The sequence below is a fragment of the Pleurodeles waltl genome, chromosome 5 (genome assembly GCF_031143425.1).
Source record: "Pleurodeles waltl isolate 20211129_DDA chromosome 5, aPleWal1.hap1.20221129, whole genome shotgun sequence".
Lineage (NCBI taxonomy): Eukaryota > Metazoa > Chordata > Amphibia > Caudata > Salamandridae > Pleurodeles > Pleurodeles waltl.
In genome coordinates this window covers 500,047,048-500,071,219 of record NC_090444.1, presented here as the reverse complement: position 1 = coordinate 500,071,219, position 24,172 = coordinate 500,047,048, and positions in this window count along the sequence as shown.

The window sequence follows — 24,172 nt, the reverse complement described above, 5'->3', positions numbered from 1 at the left end:
AGGGAAATGGACCTTAACAGTTTTGGGTTCTCTACACTCATTTGCATTAGCCACCTGAGTGGTCTGTGATCAGTTTGAACATGGAAGTGAGTGCCAAACAGGTATGGTCTCAACTTCTTCAGGGACCAGACCACAGCAAAGGCTTCCCTCTCAATGGCACTCCATCTCTTCTCTCTGGGGAGTAGTCTCCAGCTGATGAAGGCAACCGGCTGATCATTGCCCTCTTCATTGACTTGTGCCAACACTGCTCCAATCCCTTCCTCTGAAGCATCTGTTTGCTGTAGTTAGGGGCCAGTAACACTGATGCTGAACACATAGCTTTTTTCTGAGTGTCTTAGGCTTTCTGACACTCTGGGGTCTAAATTATTTTCTTGGACTGTTTCTTTGAGGTGAGTTCTGTCAGAGGGGCCACTATTGTTGCATAATTCTCAACAAACTGCCTGTAATACCCTGTCAGGCCAAGAAAGGCCCTCACCTGAGTTTGGCATTTAGGAGCATTCTAATCCAGGATAGTCTGGATCTCGGGCTGGAGAGGTTGTGCATGGCCTCCACCAACATAGTGGCCCAGGTACACTACTGAACTCTGCCCTATCTGGCCCTTGCGTGCCTTGATAGTCAGGCCTGCTCGGAGCAGGGCCCAAAGCACTTCCTTCAGGTGGACCAGGTGATCCTCCCAGGTATAACTGAATACAGATATATCATCTAGATAAGCTGCATTGAAAGATTCCAACCCAGATAAGACTCTTTACACCAACCTTTGGAAGGTGGAAGGGGCATTTCTTAGTCCAAAGGGTATCACTTTGAACTGAAAGTGGCCCTCTGGAGTGGAGATTGCTGACCTCTCCTTAGCTCCTGGGCTTACGGCAATTTGCCAGTAACCTGAGGTCAGGTCAAATGTATTCAGGAACTTGGCAGCCTTGTGACTGCATTTAGACCTCAGTAGTCTACACAGAATCGTAACTCTGTTTTCCTACCTTGGGGATTGATTTTGGGTACCAGTACCACTGGACTGGCCCAAGGACTATCAGAGAGCTCAATTACCTTCAAATCTAGCATATTAGCCACTTCAGCCTTGATGTTGGCCTTGACCTGGTCTGACAACCTGTATAACTTATTCTTGACAGGTAAGCTATCACCAGTGCCAATGTCATGGACACACCAATTGGTGAGTCCCGGAGTCAGGAAGAACAGACCAGCACACTGCTCCAAAACATGGCTGCAGTTTTTCTGTTGCTGGGCTGTCAATTTGGGAGAGAGTAGCACTCCCTCCACTTACCCATCTTGTGTATTGATGGACAAGAGGTCTGGCAGAGATTCACTCTCCTCCTCCTTTCCCTCATCAGTGACCATAAGCATGATCATCTCTGCCTTGTCCTGGTGGAGTTTTAGTCAGTTCACATGTTAGATCCCATGAGGACTACTGGGCGTGCCAAGGTCCACCAGGTAGGTGAATTCACCCTTCTTTTCCAAAATTGGATAGGGCCCAATCCATTTGGCCTGCAGTGCTCTGGGGGCCAAAGGCTCCAAATCCCTCACCAGCTGACCTGGGTGATACTCAGGCATGGTAGCCTTCTGGTCATGCCAGGGCTTCATGAGCTCTTGGCTGGCCTCCACTTTGCTGCTTGCCTTCTTCATGTACTCAGCCATGAGTGACTGCAGGCCCAGCACATAATCCATCACATTCTGCTTGGACTATTTAAAAGGCTTCTCCCAAGACTCTTTCACCAAACACTATGGACCTCTTACTGGATGCCCAAACAGTTACTCAAAGAGCTGAATGGAAAACTCCCTTTTGTTGGTACCTCCCTATATGCAAACAGCATGCATGGGAGGAGAACATCCCATCTCCTCCTGAGTTTGTCAGACAAACCCATTTTCATGCCCTTCATGGTCTTGTTGAATCTCTACTCCAGACCATTGGTCTGGGGATGATAGGGAGTGGCAAACTTCTGGGTAACACAACACTCATCCCACATTACTTTCAGATAGACTGACATAAAGTTTGTGCCCAGATATGAGAACACCTTCTTTGAGAATTCCACTCTGCTGTATATACCTAGTAGGGCCCTAGTCACTGTGGGAGCAGTGACTATTCTGAGGGGTATTGCGTCTGGGTCCATGGTGGCATGGTCCAAAACCACCTGTTAGCTTACGCAGTTGGTTCGTCTAGGGGACCAACAATGTCAATCACCAACCTCTCAAAGGGAGTCGCAACCACTGGTTGTGGTATTAAGGGAGCCTTTGGCCTACCCCCGCCTTGCTACTAGCCTGGCTGGTGACACACGAGCTGCAAAATTCCTTGGCTTTTTCTGATATATGGGGGCAATAAAAAAGGTTGACCAGCCTGTTCCAGGTCTTGGTCTCCCTCAAATGTCCAGCTAAGGAAATGTCATGGCTTTATATCAGGAGAAACCTTCTATACTTCTGGGGGACCACCACTCTCCTGGTTGCCCTTGGTACTGGGATCCCTTGCCTCGGTGTAGAGAACACCATCCTCCCAATAAACCTTGTGGACCCACTGACATCCCCTTGTTCTTGCCTGGAGGCAGTCTGCTTCAGTCCCTCAAGAGTGGGAAACTCTCTTTGTTCCTGGCACATTTCTTCTCTGATGGGCCTACCTGCCCCTTGCATTTCTGCCAAGTCAGGCAGAGCTTGCAGGGGAAGGGTCCCACCCTCTGAGGTCAGATTCTCCCACTCAGGATTTGATTCCTCCTGAATCTCTGTACTTGGGGGGCTCGCAAGCCAGACTCAGTGCCCTTTCTTTTTTTCTTGGAGATTTGGCCCATTTTTCCAGGATCCAAGTGTCCAGCACTTCCCTGCTGTGCTGCCTGTGACCTGGTCACAGCACACACCCACTGATTGAGGTGCAGCATCTGAGCATGGACCCTTCTTTCCACCTCTGATCATTCAGGTGCTTCCAGATCATTTCCCAAAAGACATTCTACTGAGAGGGCAGGAGCTACTGCTACTTTTTATAGGGCCAGTCACACCTCCCCATTACAGGCTCACCATGGCCATGGGATGGAGTTTGGTTCTGCTATCTGCATAAGTCACTTGGTGAAGTACACCAGGTAAGATCTTCTCTGGAGAAAACAGCTTTTGTGAGACCATGATCACACCGGCACCTGTATCTCTCAGAGCTTCCACCTCAGTCCCATTGACTTTAGGCCTCTGCCTATACCTCTCCATGCTGGGAGGTAAGGTGGCCATAGTTGCAATGTCCATCCCACCCAGGGACACTAAGGTGAACTCTGTGTACCCTGATTCCAGGCCTGGGCCAACTTGCACCCCCACACCTACACTAGCAATCCCATGGGACTGCCCACCAGTGAAGATGCTTCTTGGAACAGACAGCATCCCCTCTTTTGTGTCCAGGCTGGTGACACTCAAAACACTTTCTGGCCTTAGGAAACTCCTGAAAACTCCTGAAACTTTACATACTTAACAGGATCGTACTGCTTCCCCTGATACCCCTTCCCCTTAGAAGTTGCATGGTTTGGGGCTCTCCTACCCTGAGAAGGTTTTGGGGTCTCTTGTGAGAACTACTTGGACTTTTTGTCATCTTTACCTTTAATGTTCCCCTGAGAAGAGCCATGTCGTCCTGTCCTCCCTGTCTCTGATCACCCATAGGGGTTTCTTGTTAACTCTGGTTCTCAACCAGTCATCTACTGCCTCCATCAGCTCGCTGGGGTTGGTCAACTTAGAGTCAACTAGAGGCTGGTGGAGCTTCTCTTGGGCACAATTAGTCATAAGGTGCTCCCTCATAATCAAATTGCAAAGCCCCTCAAAGGTACTTATATTTTTGCCCTGTATCCTGACCTCTAGTGCCTTAACTGAGATGTCCACAAAATCAACCCACAACTGGGTAGCTGTCCCTAAACTTGAGCCTGTACTGTTCTGGGGTCAGACCAAACTTCTGAGTTAAGCACCTCTTCATACTAGGGTATAAGTCTGCTTCTTCCCCACTTAGGGTCAGGAGTCTATCCCTCCCAGAAGTGGGGACCAACTCCCATAGGTATGAACCCCAATATTGATGTTTTACTCTTCTCATCTGGAGGGCCCTCTCAAAGGCCCCCAGCCACTTATCCATGTCACCCCCTCTACATAAGCAGGAACAACCCCCTTTGGTAGCATGGGACAATGCCCTCCACCCATGAGCACCCCAGCTTCTCTGTCACTGCCACCATCTTGTTTCTCTTCCCTTGCCCACTTTTTCTTTTCCAAGGCCACCTTCTCTGCCTCCAAAGCTATGTATGCCAGCTGGGCTTCCAGCTCCCTCTCTCTAAGGGACAGATTATCTTCCTCTGAATGGAACCCCTTCTCCCAACTAGCTTTGGGTATGTTCCTAGTTTCTCTGTGAAGTGCAAGCCAGTCTTCCACCTCCTCACTAAGGTTCAGATGCCCTCCCTTCCCTGAGTAGTTGGGGCTGGCATCTTCCCCTACTTCTTCCTTTCCTAGAGATTCTTTGTGCCTAATTCTTGGGCATTCGCCCAGGCTGTCAGGGATTTAATCAAAACATTTTCCTCAGGTTAGTGACTGCCGGCAACCCTCTCTCAGTACATAACCCTATAAGCTGGACTCCTGTCATTGTGAGTAGGCTAGCCAGACCAAGCTCCATGGTTCCCTAGTTTTGTGTCAACAATTTTTTTTTGCAAATAATGGAATCAAGAATTTAGAAAAATCACAAAAATGCAATAATTGAATTTAGTAAAAATTACAATGGACAATTTACATGATTTTAATTTGTTTTACTTAAAAGTGTAGTGTGATACTGTACACAAGTACTGGACGCCGCCATTGTGTACCAAAAGTGTTGGAAAGTGGATTATTGGTAAGGGTAGGTAAGTAGAAATAGGCCACTTACCCCAGTAGGTTCAGTTAGGTCTCAATAAATTAACCTCAGCTCAACCCTTGGTAGCTTGGCAACAAACAACAAGGCTTAACTTAGGAGTCAAAGTGTGTAAAGCATTCAAGTATCACACTACAGTAATAAAATAAAACACAGATAACAGCTTAAAAACTCAAAAACAATTTATACAAACAGGAAATATTTTTATCTATAGTTTGACAAGGAAATGAATAACATCGGATAAGGGGAACCAGAGATATGGATTTTTAAAGAATTAATACTTTTTAGCACTAGAAACTAAAAGCGTCACTCGAGATATCTGATCATACCTCCACCAGGGCAAAGTCAAAGTTTCAGGCCGACTACAATAGAGCCCTGCTCGGCTACAGCAAGTGGGAGGCCTCGGTCAAAAGTTTACCTTCGGTCTTAGGTGGTCATTCTGACTTCAGCGGTCTTTAGCCAAGACCGCTGTGTAAGCGGGCGCCAAACAACCACCAGTAATGGCGGTCTGAAGACCGCCGTATTACGGGTCACCAGCACAACACCGCCCAAAAATTACTAAAAAAACGACACAGTCAGCCTGAATGACGGCGTGAAAGAGGCATCTGCACCACAGTACTGCCATGCAGAGAACATCCCACCTGCCAAATCACAAATCATTAATCAGTACCTCTGTCTAAGCACAGCCGCAATCCATTGGCGGTCTGAACCGCCGAGGTTAAAAAAAACACCTCTACCAGGACACTACACCACATTGGACAATTCAAATACCCCACACCTGATACACATACACACACCACACACACCTGACCACAGCACTAAAAAACACACCCCTACACATGCCCAGAACCCTTTCTACGCAGAAAGTTTGACATAGCGAGGCAAGAGCACACTGACAGAAGGCACTGCATCTAGATATCACATGCACCATCACAATGAACACACATCACACAACACACAAAATCAAGAGAAACACAACATGCACATCACCACTGCACACAAACACCACAAATCACACGCACATCATATCACCCCAACTCACACCAACAAAGAGCCCACCTAGCATCCCTGCACAACACACAACCCACCACTCACAATACAACCATCATGGAACCACAAAAAAAACCACGATTCACAGAAGAGGAGCTGAGGGTCATGGCCGACAAAATTGTCAGAGTAGAGCCACAACTCTTTGGAGGACAGGTCCAGCAGACATCTATAGCTTGAAAAAACAACTTATGGCAGAGGATTGTTGTTAGGGTGAACGCTGTGAGAAACCATCAACGCATAAGGGAGGACATTAGGAAAAGGTGGAACAGCCTATGGGGGAAGGTACAGGCCCTGGCTTCCATGTACAAAATCGCCGTCATGAGGACTGGTGGTGGGCCCCCTCTACCTCCCCCAGAATTGTCATTGTGGGAGGAGAAGGTCTTGGCCATCCTATACCCAGAGGGGCTGACAGAAATACCTAGTGGACTGGACACTGGTAAGTGAACTACTCTCCCCGGCTAACATGTACCCCTGCACAGCACGTACCCCTACCACCCTCTCAACCCCTCACACCACCCTAACAAGCACAAACCCACCATGGACCTAATACCCACCCTTGCATGCCACAGCTCCCTACTAACACCATTCCCTCACAGGCCATTAGAGCATGGACACCTCACACTGCAGCAAGCACTACAACTGCCACAATGCAACACTCCCTGGCTGATAAATCCAATTCACATCTCTGCATCTGCATGTTAAACCAAAGAAACATTAGTCAACATTGCAATTCCAAGACAGTGATGGTCCCGGTGTCAGTGGAGGGGGCACACTGCACCAGGAGCACTGGCACAGGGGGCAAGGGCCAGTGGGAGGGAAATTGTGGGCAAAAGGACAAGGCAACAACAGGACACAACTGGCCAGGAGCCCATCTCCAGAGTCCTGGGAGCCTACCAGCAACCCCAGGACAAGATGGGCCAGATACTCACCACCTTGCAGGAGACCCAAAAGCAGCAGGAGAAATACCACCAGGAGGCAATGCAGCAGTGGCAGGTACTCAATGCCACAATGGTCTCCATGTGAGGGAGTTCAAGGAACCCAACACCATCCTGTGTACATTCTCCACCCAGCAGAAGGACCCATCTAGTAATCACACAACACCACTGCCTTCTACATCAGTACCTGCTACTGGAATGGAGGCCCAGCAGGAGGACTCACAAGCCACCAGCACCCTTACCCCTGCAGCTGTTTGACCCAGTGTAAAAGAGGTCGACCATCTAGTCATCCTGCAGGACCTGAGGCAAAGACCAATCCCCCCCAACAAGAAGTTATCCCTCTCCTGAACTGTCACCCTTGTGTGCCACTGTTACAGCCTGTTGGCTGTCCAATGTCAAGTTCCCATCATCCCAAAGCTAGTGGATGTAGGACCTGTGAAAGATACAGCTGACCACCCACTCTGATCTTCACCTAACCAAGTACCCACACCTCTGAACTGTGATGTAAAACACTCAATAAACACCAATGTGCACAACTCATGGTGCATGTGTTTTCATTGTTTAAAGTGGCATTTCTGTTTACAAGCAACAACAAATACACATATCGGCACTACAAAAATGTCAAAGTGACAGATGTAGTAGGAATCTCCAGCAGATGTGTAAGTACATCCATATTGTAGTAACATCCAATGTCAAGGATTCCAACAGGCATATCAGTAATCAGCTTGCAAACAGACATGTGACCTGAAGAGGGAAAATGACATGGAATTAGGCTCAATGTTGTAAGGCATGTACTCCATATTCATACATCAACAGCAGTAGAACACAAGTGCAGGATGACTGCACCAGCAGCTATGATACCACATATGTAAGGGCGTGCATTGTCACTCACATACATGTGTAGGAAAGTGAAGATTTCACATAGGTGACATCCTCTACTGATTACCTCCTTGAGTAGTCAGGAACAGGTAGTTGCCACACAGCAGTTGAAAATGCAGCATATGCCTACACATCAGGGCAAGACTGATAACTCCCCCTTACATTTAGCAAAACAGTCAGACTGACAATTCATAACCTTTGGTACAACTATGAGGATGTTCCGTTATGACACCAGCATTTCACACATGTCATTGGTAGCAATGCATTTCCAGTACCCCTCATGGTAAGTCAGCTACCGTTCAGGGTCAGAACGCAAGATTGAAGGCAGTAGTCTTCACACACACCTTGATGCATGCAAAATCTGAGTACAGACTAGCTTCACCAATACATAGTCCAAGTGCACATGACATACAAACGTAACACATACCGGTTTATCATTGAAAGTAGTAACGAATCAGGTCAGTCCTGTTGTCATGTGCCTCATCCTCGTATGCCTCTTTCTCAGTATCAGAGTCACCGGCCCCATCCATTGCTCCAGCATCAATGTCCACCTTCTCCAACAGTGGGATGTGCCTTCTATGGGCCAGATTATGGAGCATGCAGCATGCAACCACCATCTTGCAGACTTTCCCTTGTCGGTATTGTAGAGCACCACTGGACACATGGAGGCAACGAAATCCAGCTTTCAAGTGGCTGAAAGAAATCTCAACCACCGGCCTTGCCTGGCCATGTGCCTCATTGCACCTGTTCTCCCCTCCTGTAGTTGGATGTCTAACAGATGTCAGGAACCAGGGCAAGTTGGGGCACCCAGAGTCATCTGTGTGGAAAATGAGCTCTGACAATAGGTAACAATGCTAGGCAGAGTGGAAACTGTGTAGGGAGAGATTTCAAATGTCTTACCTGGAGAGCAGTACACATACCTATTAGCCAGGCCCTTTACCCCTGTAGCTGTAACATCAATGCAGGGACACTGCTGTTCCTCAGGAAGAAGGATCATGTACCGATCCAGGGAATTTCACTGCTCCATGTGTTATGTACTTATCTGCAAGACACACCACTTGTACATTGAGCGAATATGTACTCTTCCGGTTTCTGTAGACCTGTTCATTGGCCCTCAGAGGTATGAAGCCGATGTGAGTCCCATCAATGGCCCTTATTACATGTGGGACAAGTGATATATTGTAGAAGGCTGTTTTAACAGTGGGCAATTCAGCATGTTGTTGGAACCTCATGTACCTCATGTACCTGTCCACTTGCTTGACTCGGGCATCCAGCACAACTTACTGAACTTGGGCTGTGACATCCCTGCAGCCAGTCCCATAGTCACCTGAAATGAGCCATTCGCCAGAAAATGCAGAACTGCCAACACCTGGACTGTTGGAGGGATGGCATGGGGATTTCTCAAAGCCAGCAGGAGGTCTGGCTCCAACAGGGTGACCAGTTCCCTAATGGACACATGGTTCAGTCAATAGGTCAGGATTATGTGGCCTACTAAAATGTCATCTGACTGTTCTGCATGCTTTGGACAGACGGAAGTGACCTCATTCTGCCGGCGGCAGTTGTCATGGTTGAAGGCGGTCAGAACCACTGTGCAACTCCTCATTGGTTGTTGTCTATGGGAAACTGGGACCAATGACGATCACCGATGGTGCTGACAGTCATGACCGCTGCAGTCATGACCGCCATTTTGTATGGAAAGCTCACTTGACTCCTGGCATTCGGACAAGGAAGACCTCCAATTCATGTGCAGTTGTGTCCTGAATCTTGGAGCAACTATGGCACGCACTGCATGGGGATAGGGCCTTAGCCTTCACAGCTAAGTAGCTGGATTAACTGGTGGAAGGGGTCCTACCCCTGTATGAGCAGTTGTATGGGGCTCCAGCGCAACAGATCCGCAGAACATTCTTTGCCCCATATTCCAGGTAGTGTTTTATGGTGAATGTGTGTGCACATTGACATGTGATGACTGATTTGGGGTTTTGCATGCACATTATGTGTGTGGTGTGTGGTATATTGGCAATGTGCATGGACTGTGTATGTTGTGCGTCACCAAAGGTTGTAGCTGTATTGGTATCAGTCAGTCAAAATAACTTTATTCGGCATACTGCCATAAAAGTACACATACATACATATAAATCATGTATTGGTATCATTTACATCATGTTCTCCATTTTTTGAATGTTTCCCATGCAGGTCAGCGCCCACCAGAAAAAACGGTTGTGGAGAGCCATTGCCAAAGAAGTGCGGACCCTAGGGGTCCATAGCTGGTGGAACACACACTAAAGGAAGCAGTGGTAGGACCTGAGATGCTGGGCCCAGAAGACCGCGGAGGCCCAGCTGGGGACGGCCTCCAAACATGGAAGGGGTGTCCGTTGACCCTCTAATGGCCCGCATACTGGTGGTGGTCTACCCAGAATTGGATGGGCACTTGAGGGCAGCACAGCAGTGTAGACAGTTAGGTGACTAATGCATGGTTGTCTACTGTGACCCTCACTGTACTTGGTATTCCTGTGGTCAGATGAAATTTGAGGAGTGTACAGTTCCGGTTGTCACACCAATCATGTTGGAGTGCGACAAGTTAGCTATGTAGAGCCATGCAGGAACAGAAGTGGTGGTACTTTAACACACATTCTACCATACATATGGGTTACTCAAATGTTCAGGCCTTTTACTGGCTTCATTCTCTGCATATACTGTAGTAGTCCAAAGTGATCTTGTTGTCACTGTATTTGGGTATTGACAGGTATGTTTAGTTAACATTCCAATTGATTTAATTGCACTATCAATGGACATCTGTACCAAATGTAATCCACACATACCTGTCATTTAGTTTGTGTGCACTGTTCCTCTGAGGTCTGATTTGTTTCATCCTGTCATGACTGACATGTGGTTGGGTATGTTAATGGGTTAAATTGTTGGTTTAATCAGTTGGCATGTTGACAGGCATGTAGGACTTTTCAAATAGGTGTCTAGGCTGCAGGGATGAGGTAATTGGTGATAAGTTTGGATATGGCTTGCAGGACTCTGTTGTTCATGACTGCAAAATGGGCTCTTCTTTTCCTGACAGGGGCAAATGTATGTATTGTTTGTATGTGAGGTGGATGTGTGGGTTTTTAGCATTTCTTCCCTTTCTTTTTCTCCCACCCTCCTTCTCTCTCCACCTCTCTCTATGTGTGCATTAGCATCATCTGACGAAGGAGGAAGGGAATTGGCGAGTGGGGATGCAGCAGCCCACAGGACCCAGGAGGCTGGTACCAGCAAAGCCGAGAGGACCAGTGGGACAGAGGATGAGGTGAGCACCACGGGGTAGACTGGAGCCACCACCACATCTAATTCAGATTCCTCCTCCGATGGTGGCTCCCTGGAGGTGGCAGACCCTTCTGAGACCACCCCAGCACCATCCTGCCTGCCACCCCTCTTACCAGCTCTGCCCTCCTTGCAGCTCTCTACCCAGTTGCCCATGCCCGCTCACCCATGAGGGTGGGCGTCTCCTTCACTGCAGGCACCTCTGCCCTGCCTCAGTCAGCCCTGTTGCCCTCAATGAGGAGGACATTGACCTCCTGAGGTCCATCTCTGTGGGCCAGACAACCATCGTGAATGCCATCCAGGGACTGGCATCCCAGATGCAGCAGTCCACTGCCTACATGGAAGGCATTCACGTTGCCTTGTCTGGCGTACAGAGATCGTTTCAACCTCCGGCCTCCTTGTTGAGGGCAGCCAGTGTCCCTTCTTCCATTCCCTCTTCAGCTACCTGTTCACAAATCACAACCCCTCTCCCTTCACCCATCCAGGGCAAACCTACAGACCAGTATACACCCACTACAACAGACAAGGTGTGCAAAGACAAACATGAGCATCACAAACAAACTCACAGGCATGCACACACACAACACACATCTGCATACACAACAGACACTTCCCACACTGCCTCCATTACAGTCACATCACCTCTCACACCTGCCAGCACTGCATCACCACACACTGGCCTTGCTAGCATTCCTGTCATACCCTCAATTACCACAACAGGAGACTCACAGACACCCACTCCACACACCACATCTGCATTTACCACAACCACCTTCTCTGCCACCTGCAGCACATCCACCTCACTTGCACACACCATCCCAAAATTCACTCACACATCTTCCATTCCCTCTCCCTGAATCTCTACCCCCTCCTCCTAAGATATGCACACACACCCACTCATCCACCCAACATACACCCACCACACACATGCACACATTGCACACACCAGCATCCATGTACAGCACACCAACACGTCACACGAGCAACCCCTCTAACTCCACTCCCATCCGTCATTCATGTGACTGCCCTGTGTACCTAAAAAGGTCATCCTTGCCACTCCTGACATCTTCCCTTCTACTCTTCCATCTTGTGTTTCCCCTTAATGTCATGTCCCCCTGCCCCTCCCAGGCCCTCCTACCTCCCATGTCTCTAGTGCCCCCTCTGTTGTTTCCCTTGCTCCTCCACCCAGCATAAAGTCCACCCCCTCCCAGAGCCAAAGTCGCCCCTCCGAATTCCTAACAGAGACATCACACTTCCAAATCCAAGCCCCCCCCACCACCACCCCAAACCCCTGAGGTGCCTGCATGTCCAATTGATGTGCCTATGATGTGGAGGCCTATATGCTGTCAGGAGTCCATTTGGGGCCATGATATATGGACTATGGCCTATATTTATACTTTTTTAGCGCCACATTTGTGCCCCTTTAGAACACAAAAGCGGCGCAAATTTACAAAATACAATTGTATTTTGTAAGTTTGCACCACTTTTACGTAAAAAAATGTAGGAGGCTGGCCTGGCTTATAGAGGGTACCAACGGTACTTACACCTTGTGCCAGGTCCAGTTATCCCTTATTAGTACAGTAGTAGTGTCCTAGCAGCTTAGGCTGATAGAGGTAGCTATAGCAGAGCAGCCAAGGCTGAACTAGGAGACATGCAAAGTTCACGCAATACCACTTATATCATAGAGGTAATATATCATAAGAGAGACAATACTCAGTGTTACCAAAAATACAGGTACTTTATTTTAGTGACAATGTGCCAAAAATGTCTCATAGGATATACTACCTTAGGAGGTAAGTAAAATACATAAAAGAAACAGTTAGAAAAAATAGTGCAAAGACTGTAGATTACAATAAGATGCAATAGGCCTAGTGTAGGAAGGTAGCCTCTTTCTAGCCTTGTTACCCCCACTTTTGGCCTGTTTGTGAGTATATGTCAGGGTGTTTTTGCTGTCTCACTGGGATCCTGCTAGCCAGGGTCCAGTGCTCATAGTGAAAACCCTATGTTGTCAGTGTGTTTGATATGTGTCACTGGGATCCTGCTAGCCAGGACCCCAGTGCTCATAAGTTTGTGGCCTATATGTGTTCCCTGTGTGGTGCCTAACTGTATCACTGAGGCTCTGCTAACCAGAGCCTCAGTGTTTATACTCTCTCTGCTTTTAAAATCGTCATTGAAGGCTAGTGACTAATTTTACCAATTCTGATTGGGACACTGGAATACCCTTATAATTCCCTAGTATATGGTACCCAGGTACCCAGGGTATTGGGGTTCCAGGAGATCCCTATGGGCTGCAGCATTTCTTTTGCCACCCATAGGGAGCTCAGACAATTCTTACACAGGACTGCCCCTGCAGCCTGCGTGAAATAACATCCATGTTATTTCACAGCCATTTTACAATGCACTTAAGTAACTTATAAGTCACCAATATGTCTTACCCTCACTAAGTGAAGGTTAGGTGCAAAGTTACTTAATGTGAGGTCACTCTGGCACTAGCCAAGGTTCCCCTACATTGTTCAGGGCAATTTCCCCAGACTTTGTGAGTGCAGAGACACCATTACACACGTGCACTACATATAGGTCAATACCTATATGTAGCGTCACAATGGTAACGCCGAACATAGCCAAGTAGCATGTCTAGGATCATGGAATTGTCACCCCAATACCATTATGGTATTGGGGGGGGCAATTCCATGCATCCACGGGGCTACAGCATAGAGCCCGGGTACTGCCAAACTAGCTCTCTGGGGTTTTCTCTGCAGCTACCGCTGCTGCCAACCCTCAGACAGGTTTATGCCCCACTGGGGCCTGGGCAGCACAGTCCCAGGAAGGCAGAACAAAGGATTTCCTCTGAGAGAGGGTGTTAAACCCTCTCCTTTTGGAAATAGGTGTTGAGGGGCTGAGAGGAGTAGCCTCTCCTGACCTCTGGAAATGCTTTGAAGGGCACAGATGCATAAGCCAGTATACACTGGTTCAGGGATCCCACCAGCCCTGCTCTGGTGTGAAACTGTACAAAGGAAAGGGGAGTGACTACTCCCCATGACCAGCACCTCCCAAGGGGAGGTGCCCAGAGCTCCTCCCGTGTGTCCCAGACCTCTGCCATGTTGGATGCAGAGGTGTGAGGGCACAATGGACACCTCTGAGTGGCCAGTGCCAGCAGGCGACATCAGAGACCCCTCCTGATAGGTGCTTACCTTTCTCTGTAGCCAATCCTCCTCTGAGGGCTATTTAGGGTCTCTCATGTGGGTTTCTCTTCAGATAACGAATGAAAGAGCTCACCAGAGTTCCTCTGCACCTCCCTCTTCGACTTCTGCCTAGGATCGAACGCTGACTTCTCCAGGACGTCTGCAAAACCACAACAAAGTAGCAAGAAGACTACCAGCAACATTGTAGTGCCTCATCCTGCAGGCTTTCTTGACTGTTTCCTGGTGGTCCTTGCTCTGAAGGCTGTCTGCCTTCACCCTGAACTGGAAGCCAAGAAGAAATCTCCTGTGGGTCAACTGAATCTTCCCCCTGCCAACGCAGGCACCAAACTTCTGCATCACCGGTCCTCTGGGTCCCCTCTCATCTTGACAAGCATCGTCCCTGGAACACAGGAGCTGGATACAAGTGTCCCCGATAGTCCAGTGGCCCTTCTGTCCAAAGTTGGTGGAGGTAAGTCCTTGCCTCCCCATGCCAGACAGCAAACCTGTGTACTGCGTGATTAGCAGCTGCTCCGGCTTCTGTGCACTTCTCCAAGGATTCCTTTTGCACAGCCTAGCATGGGTCCCCAGCACTCCGTCCTGCATTGTCCAACTCGCTGAGTTGGACTCTGACGTCCTGGGACCCTCCTTTGTGACTCTGAGTCAACCGCAGTCCTCAGATCTTCTAAGTGCCTGCATGGGCTCTCTGAGTTGCTAAGCGCCCCCTCTGTCTCCTCCTCCAAGGGGCGACATCCTGGTCCTTCCTGGTCCCCAGCAGCACCCAAAATCCTCAACTGCAACTCTTGCAGCTAGCAAGGCTTGTTTGTGGTATTTCTGCCTAGAAACACTTCTGCAACCTCCAGCATGCTGTGGGGCATCCTCCATCCAAAGGAGAAGTTCCTAGCTGTTTTCGTTGTTGCAGAATCTTCAGCTTCTTCCACAAGGAGGCAGCCCTTTTGCACCTTCATCCGGGGTTTGGTGGGCTCCTATCCCCCGGACACTTTTGTGACTCTTGGACTTGGTCCCCTTCCTTTACAGGTCCTCAGGTCCAGGAATCCATCTTCAGTGTTTTGCTGGTGCTTGTGGTTCTTGCAGAATCCCCTATCACGACTATTCTGTCTTTCTGGGGTAGTAGGGTAACTTTACTCCTACTTTCAGGGTCTTGGGGTGGGGTATTTTGGACACCCTTACTGTTTTCTCACAGTCCCAGTGACCCTCTACAACCTCCCATAGGCCTGGGGTCCATTTGTGATTTGCATTCCACTTACGGAGTATATGGTTTGTGTTGTCCCTATTCCTATGTCTACCTATTGCATCCTATTGTGATTCTACATTGTTTGTACTACTTTTCTTACTGTTACTTATCTGTTTTGGGTTTGTGTACATATCATTTGTGTATATTACTTACCTCCTAAGTGAGGGTATCCTCTGAGATACTTTTGACATATTGTCACTAAAATAAAGCACCTTTATTTTTAGTAACTCTGAGTATTGTGTTTTCTTATGATATTGTGCTATATGATATAAGTGGTATAGTAGGAGCTTTTCATGTCTCCTAGTTCAGCCTAAGCAGCTTTGCCATGGCTACCTCTAACAGCCTAAGCTGCTATAAACACTTCTATTCTACTAATAAGGGATAACTGGACCTGGCACAAGGTGTAAGTACCACAAGGTACCCACTATAAGCCAGGCCTGCCCCCTACAGGTGGTTAGAGGGGATTGGCCCAATTGAGTTGGTCGTTCTGACCATCTAATCCACCTGGAATTTTTGCTTTTTGATCACCTGTTTTTTTACCTTTTATGGTGGGGGAGCCTCATAACCTGGTACACACTCACCGTAAACTCATGGCAAAATGGATTGCACATGGTGACTGGCAGCACCCAACTTTTAAGACAAGGCTGCTGTGGCACAGTAAGGGCAAGAGGCACCTGACAGGATACATGTTGGCACATGTGTACACACATGTGCACATGTGTGAGGGCTGCACATGGGAGGCTCCTGATGTTCGCCACCCAAGGATTGCAACCAGGTAGCCTGGTGCATAAAGGACTATATCGAGTAGGTATTCACCTGGAAGAGGCCTTATAATGTGGGTGTACATAGAAAAGGGAGAGTCAGTGTGCTTTATTGTCTTGACTGCAGTAGCACCCCATTATATTCCTATGGGAAGGGCTGTCTGGGGCACAACTCCAGTTCCAAAGAGACTGCAGACTCCATAGTCGCTCCAGTGTACACTGTAACCTGTATAAAAAGAACACCACTGTGGAGTATAAAAGCACATTTGTACAGCTTATGTGTCATCCAGGAATGGCACATTTCTCTGACTCAGCTCTGGACCAGAGCCCCAAAGGAGTCCTGAGTAGTCAGAGTCAGGCAGCTCTCCAGCTGCAGGGTGTTTCCCCTGCACTGACAGAAGGGAGAGTGGAAAAAGGATGCCTTCCACAGGAGGTGGTAGCCCCCCACTCTAGACAGCAAGAGGGGTACCAGGACTCTACAGTTGCCCTTAAAGCAGCTCACCCACCTGTCAGTGGGGAGCTCCAGGTGTAGTTCTGGGTGCTGACAGCTGTCAGTAGCCTCTGTTGGGTGCTGGTCTTCATGACAGCACTGCACTTGGCCTGGAAGACAGACCCAAGGGCCAAATGCAAGATAGGGCCTCTAAACCTATTGGTCATGGTGGGGTTGCTCAAGTGTTGGGTGACCTCTTGGGGTAAGCTAGGTGTTGCCATGGCAAAGTTAGGGATAGGGGAGGTGGGCACCTCACTACCCAAGTTGGCAGGAAGAGAGGAGGAAGACCCCCCCTAGAAGGAATTTTCAGTTTAAGATGAGTCCTTTCACTGCTGGGATGGGTTCTCTACCCAGAGGGAGTGACCATGACAGAAGGATGTAAGGCAGAGGAGGCCCAGCAAAGGGACAGACAGATATCCTCGCCTGACAAGCCAGAAAGACTCTCCCAGGGTTGGGCTGAGTCTCCTGGGCTTGTGGGCTGGGGCGGGGCTGTGCAAGAAAACAGGGCTGATTGCAGAGGCCCCCTAACTTTTTGCCCCCATTTTTCACTTTTTGCTGGTGTTTTCCTGACTCTGAGGGTGCCATGGGTACTGCTTACCGGTCCCAGGGCCTGCGCTCTGTGCAAAATGAGTATGCAAATTAGGCTAATTATAATTGGATAACTCAACATACCTATAATTCCCTAGTACATGGTAGGGCATGTAGGTTTAGAGACCCCAGCATAGGTGGGACACCTATAGGTGCGCTGCTGATGTGCCTGAGTCATTTTAAAGGCAGGCCTGCCTTGCTGGCTGCTTTTCAATTATAGTTACATGCAAAATCAACTTTGAAATTATAAGTACTTCCAAAGTCTTAAACTATCTTATTTTGTACATATAAGTCACCCCTAAGGTGTGCCCTAAGTGCCCCTAGAGTTGGGAGGCCATGTAACTATAAGCAGGGACCTTATAAAATATGTCTTATAAGCCCTGGTGAGGTGAAATAGCCACATTTGTTTTTCCCTCACTTTAGTGAATGGCCTCCAGAGGCTAAAATGGGGAGACTTTATTTTAATTGACAAAGGGCCAGATGTATCATCACAGCCCTTTGCGATTCAGAAATAGCGATTTTGAAGAAATCGCTATTTCAGACTCGCAAAGTGCCATGTATCACATTTGCAATTCGGTAATGGCAATTTCTTAAAAATTGCAAATGCTATTACCGAATCGCAAATTGCGATACCGGCCCCATTCACAGCTGTTGGGCCATATTTGCTAATTTTTTGCATTTCCAAAATTTTGATTTCTGAACCAGAAATCGGAATTTTGGAAATGCAAATCCCCAGGGTGCTGGGGGGCTAAGGCCCCCTCTGCTGCACCCCAAAACTTTTTGGGGGGATATGTAAGGTGCACACATGCCAAAAGGGCATGTGTGCTTTACATGTACAATTTCAAAATGCATTTTAAATGCATTTTTAAACTTTGCACATGATTACCACCAAGTTCAACTTGGTGGTAATTAGCGATTCCTAAATGCCCAAATTGCATTTAGGAATTGCTTTATACATGTGCTAAGAAATCGCAAATAAGGAATCCTTCTTTGCGATTTCTAATTTAGAGAGTAGCAATTTGCGACTCTCTAAACAGGGTCGCAATTTTAAGGATCGCTATTTTAGCGATTTCTTAAAATTGCGTTCAGAATGTATTTCATACATTCTGAACTGCCATTTTGCATTCGCAAACAGGTATTCGCACCGTTTGCGAATGCAAAATGCTTTCATACATCTGGCCCAAAGTCCCCATAAGAGAGAGATACCTTGAGTTTGGTATCAAATTCATTGTTATAATAGATCCCACAATTTGCCATTGTTGGATTTAATATAACCTGAAAGTTGCCAACTTCAACTCTGTGGTGCCTTTCTCTGATTGGCCAGCTGCATTGATGAGGTGTGAAGTGGCCTGGGCTGAACACAAACTCAATGCCTGGTGGAGGACATCTGCCTCAGCAAATGGTGAAACAGGATGGGAGGAGAGCAGCCAAACTGGTCTTCAAAGGCAGGGAAGGACATTTGGAGCAGCTCAGGACCTTACCCATTTCCTGCAACCCCAGACAACTAGTTGCCTTCTTGATTAGATAGGAGAGGGCAGGAGAGGGGTGTGTAGGATTTTCAGCCACACCAGTAGGTGGGCTCAACAAGATCTAACCTCCCAAAATTAGTTTAAATCTTGATGGATTTTAGAAGAATGTTTTTCCCTGGGATTGTTTTTTGCCATACTTCACCAGAAGTGGTTATCAAAGGGGGAAGGAGCCTGCCTGTGATTGAACAGTCAGGCCCCCTTGCTTTCCACTCCAGGAGCAAGTATATAATTGACAGAGCTGCACCTCCACCTCACATCCCTACCAGGAACAAAGGCAAGAAGAAGAAGGACTGCCCTGCTGAACCCCTGACCTGCACCTGGACACTGCACTCCAAAGGACTGCACCAGCTGCACACTTGAGCTTCAACACTAAAAGGACTGTGCCTGTCTTCTACTGCTTCAAGAAGTAACTCCCTGTTTGCTAGAGATAGAAAAAAGCTAACCAGAGTCCCCTGCATCAAGCCCTGAAAAAACTGACCTGCTGACCAGTGGTCATTTCTGGATTTGAGCCAGGTGCATTCTGGGAGTTGGAGCCGTAGCCCTCAAGTAACAACTCAGAGCTTCTGGAACCTTGGGGTGAGCTGTGGACTCGTAAAAGACCTTGAAAGGCCTTCTGGAAGAAGATCAACAAGTTTGGAGAACATTGGAGAACTTTTGGTAAAAAGCTCGATAAAGAGACTGACCGACTGATGAGAGTGAAACTGGCTTACGGCGACCCCAACCCAGCGTGACTTATAGGTTCATCCTGCTAAAAAGTTCCAGAGCCCCAGATTTTCAGTATTTCACCAGGGGCTCCTGGAAAGGCAATCCAACAATGTAGACTCAAAATTGGCTTGCTGTGGAGGGTCGTCCAACATCAGAGAGAAAAAGCTCTAAAAAATTGATAAAGTAAGAACATAAACAGTTGACAGAGGCTTCCCACACAGCATATCTGAGGAGAGCTCCTCGGAGGTTAGCTTCAATTTAAAATTTGTCCCAGGTGAAGATTTCTGTCACGAAAAATCATCTGAAGGTAGAATTCTTCTCCAAGATCTCCTGTGGCACGTATCCAAATAAGGCTCCAGGGAGGTCAAATCCGACTTGCGACTTCATGCTGGTGAAGAAACTCGTCCTGAAAAAAGACTAAGTCAGAAGGTAAAACTTTGACCAAGGTCTCCCGCTCACTGTAGCCAAGCAGTGCTCCATCGCAGTTTGCCTCAAATTTTGACTTTGCCCCAGTTGAGTGCAACCAGATGTCCAGACTGGAGCTTTTAGATTCTATGCGCTAAAAAACATTTAGGCCCTCATTATGACAGCAGTTGTAAAAACCACCTACTGCCGCAGCGACGGCCACCAAAAGACCGTTGCTGCGACTACCAGCCATCTGCCATATTATGACCATAGCTGGAATTCCGCCAAAAGGATGGCGGAATTCTGGCTGCGGTCATGGTGGCGGATGGCAGTAAGGTGGCGCTGCTGCCAGCAGCAGCACCACGTCAGTAGACCGCTGCAGACTGTATCATAACCCATGAAACGGCCTGGCGGTGTTCTGCTGGGCGTTGCTGCGGTGGCAGCAGTGCCCCGTCTCGTCCCCTGCCGGAGGACCCCCTGAAATCAGGTAAGTTGAGTGCTCCAACAGGGGAGGAGGGTGGTGGGTGTTGTGTGTGTGGGTATGTGTGTGTATGTTTGTGTGTGCATGAATGCGGGTGTGCATTGCATGTGGTATGTGTGTGCATGTGTGGATGTGTGAGTGCCTGTGTGTATTGTGTGTTGTGTGAATGTGTGTGTGCTTGTATGTATGTCAGCGTGTTTGGATGTGTGTGTGAATGGATGTATGCATGCGTGGGTGCATGTGGGTATGAGTGTGTGTGATGGTGCTGGAAGGTGCATGTATGTTGGGGTGGGTCTGGAGAGGAAGGGATGGGCGGGAAATCTGGGAGGGACGGGGAAGACCTCTGTCAGTGACAGTGAAGGAATTCCTTGTCACTAATAGTGCCTACCCCCATGGCAGTAAGCGGGGTCATAATCCTTCGGGCAGGCTAGTGAATGCCGCCTGGCTGGAGACTGAAGTCTACAGCCCGGCGGCTATTACCGCAGTGGCGGACGGAGTGGTACATTAGCGGTTTGGATTGAGCCAAACCGCCAATGTCATCTTGTGGGGAAAAGTACCTCCAGCCTGTTGGCAGTACTTTTCTCCATAATACTGCTGTCTGCCAGGGTTGTAATGAGGGCCTTAATCTTTAAAAATTCACATCTCTGGGTTCTCTTATCCGATTTTTGTTGTTTTAGTGTAATTTTAAAGATAAAATATGATCTCTTTTTATAAATTGGTGTTGGATTTTTTGTGTATTGTGTTTTACTTATTTACTGTTTGTGATGTTTAAGTGCTTTACACACTTGTCTCTTAAGTTAAGCCTGACTGCTCATTGCCAAGCTGCAAAGGGTTGAGCTGGGATTAATTTACTGATACCTTGTTGGAGCTAGTGGGGGTTAGTGACCTACTGCTAAGTTTTTGGACTTATCTGCTCTTATCAATATTCCACTTTCCAACACTTGATTATTGCAGTACATTTTGTTTTAACTAGGATGCAGTTGATTCAGTGAAATTAATTGAACCAAGTCCTGCTTCGATTTGTTTTTGCATATGTGAGACAAATTTAACTGAGAAATAAAAGGCAAGATCTGTTCCACCATGATTTCTCTGAGAAATCAGAATGTCATGAGCATAGCTGCCACAATTCATCTCTACTCTTGGGTACTCGTGAGGTACTTCTAGCTTCCCAGAAGAGTTAGGCCGAAAGTTGCCACAAGTTGTGAACTTGAACTCAGTTCTCCACAGTCCTGTGGTGCTGCCATCCGAATCCTGCAGTCTCACTTTCATAATGAGAACCAGCACAACATGTTGCATTAGCACATATTTGGCTCAGACACACACTATTGAGGCCAACTGGCAAAAGGTGCTAGTGTTTGATTTGGGTAAGTAGAAACCAAACACTCATAATAGCAAAACGTGTTCATCCATACATATATTTACCTTCTCATTTTCAGGCATCAGATTTTCAGATGGTCTGCATGTGCTAGTGGCACCTAGTAAAAAGCTGACCAATAGTTGTGCCTAATTCTAATAAGGTATTTAGTGTACAACTTCTTTGAATATTAGCCTCAACCTTGTACAATACTCAAAACAAGACAGTATTACATCTTCATCCTGTTTAGCTTCTTCTCCTGCACCTTTTAATTTCAATTTTTTGTTAATCTGTGGAGTCATCATGTAAATTCACATAAATTCAGGTATCATGAATGGGTTCTCATTAATTAAAGAAAAAAACACATTTTCATCCAATATATAAGTAGCGTTAAGAAAGTCAATAAAAATAGCACAACTTAGAACTGAAACATAGAACATCAACTGTGCCAGCTTTCCAGACCACTTACCCTATTGGTTAGAAAAAATAAGCTAGGAGACCAGTCATCACATAGATATTTAAATGTCTGATGACAGGTGTGAGAAAGTACCTCGTTTTGTGGGGTCACCTTCTTTCATTGTGTGTTGATGGTGATGGTGTTGAAGAGCTGCATGCTGAGGCACTGCTATCCAACCCCACTGTATGTATCTTGTAGTGTTATGCATGTTTTAGAACAGAACCTTTCTGGCTCCTAATGGACTCTATATCAGTGTGACATAATTGCTAGAAAGGAATGGAATGAAAGCTTGGTTTAAAATGTTGAAGTTCACAGGTACACAAGGAGGAATAGAAATGTATAATATTTAGCTCCATGGGTTGCCTAATTTTCGGTGGGTAGCCAGGCTGAGAAGGGCACTACAACTGGTAATGAGATAGGGGATAAGCAACCCAAAGAAGAAAGTGTTCTCCTGGAGAGTTTGCTGTGGTCTAAGCAAACAGCTTGTGTTGAAGTTGAAGGTGGGCATATGGGGAGCCAAAATGCAACTCCAGCTGGTGTGAAGCATTTGACTGGAGAGAAAGCTTCACTAAGTCTATGCATCAGTGTTAACGAACATACGACCAAGAATGTACTGAAAGATTCTGCACTGCCATACAAAATAAAGTTATGCATTGTGCTGAGCGTTAATGCTATAGGCGGATACAACCAGGTTTGCAAAGTGCTGCAAGGCAGAGATCAACCAGGTCTTAGAAAATGAAAAACTGACATGTAGAAAGGAGGAAGTAAATAATTTATCAAGTCTGCTCAAGAGAGTCATCATGCCACAGCATTTGATGCAGTGTCTCAGGGAAAAGTGCTTAGGGTTGTGCTTACTGAGATGTCCACACCCAAAGCTGTTGCTCATCAAGCTGATGAGTGGGTCTCAGAAGAACTTCATAGGTCTTCAATGAGCAAAGAGTTGAAGGCAACAGTTGGTTTTGTGAACTTTGATGATGGCAGATAAGAGAGAAGATTTAATATTATAGAAAATCCTGATGCTTACACAAAGACTTTAAGGAACGTTTGCACAAACAAGATCATCCTACAGCATCAGGGAGCTTGCTTCTCTCAACATAAGAAATATCCACAATGGTTTACAATGCTGCCACCTTCCTGAAGGCACCAACACCTTTTAATACCACCAAAAAACACAAAATATTGGTAATAGATGGCCTGCTTGCATATAGACATTTGAAGATCTCATTGATACACTTGAAGAGACTGATAGCAGGAAGATTATCAGATATCTCAAAAATCTTGCTGGGGATGGTGTGAAAGAAATCATAAAGAAAATGCCATAACTGACAAAGCAGTCACACACCTTCAAATTAAAAATATGTTGAATCTCAAGTTCAATCTTGTTCCAAATGCTGATTATAACTGTTACATTTTCAGTCAAGAACTTCAAAGAGTATGTGAAACAATCCATAAATTTGTGGAAAGACTCAATGCACTCATTAAACATTGTATATTCAATTAATTTAATGATGAAGAGGCAATGCGTCCTAGAGTTATTGATGGACACTTGTCTGGTTCATTTAGATGATGCATGTTGTGAGAAACTCTTAGTCTGGAGTGAGTGTTGATGTCTGCCAGAGCTGAGGAATGTGCTGTGAAACAAGCTGTTGACATATAGGCCGGAAGTGCCCAGAGCAAGTCAGTCATGAGTGTGACAAGTAATCCGAAGCAAAAGACTGAAGTACACAAAGTGATGTCTACATGTAAAAAGAAGTTGTGTTTTAAATGTGGATTTTTGTTTCCACATGAAGCAAAGGGTCCCAACGTTGGAGAGATATCTAAAGGCTGTAGGAAAGAGAACCATTTTGTGATGGTGTGTAAAGTGAAGGAAAAAGTATGTGTTTCATGGAGCAAAGACAAAATAGATGCCAGGATGTTCCAGAAGCAACGTTTGACTCACACCCAAAGAG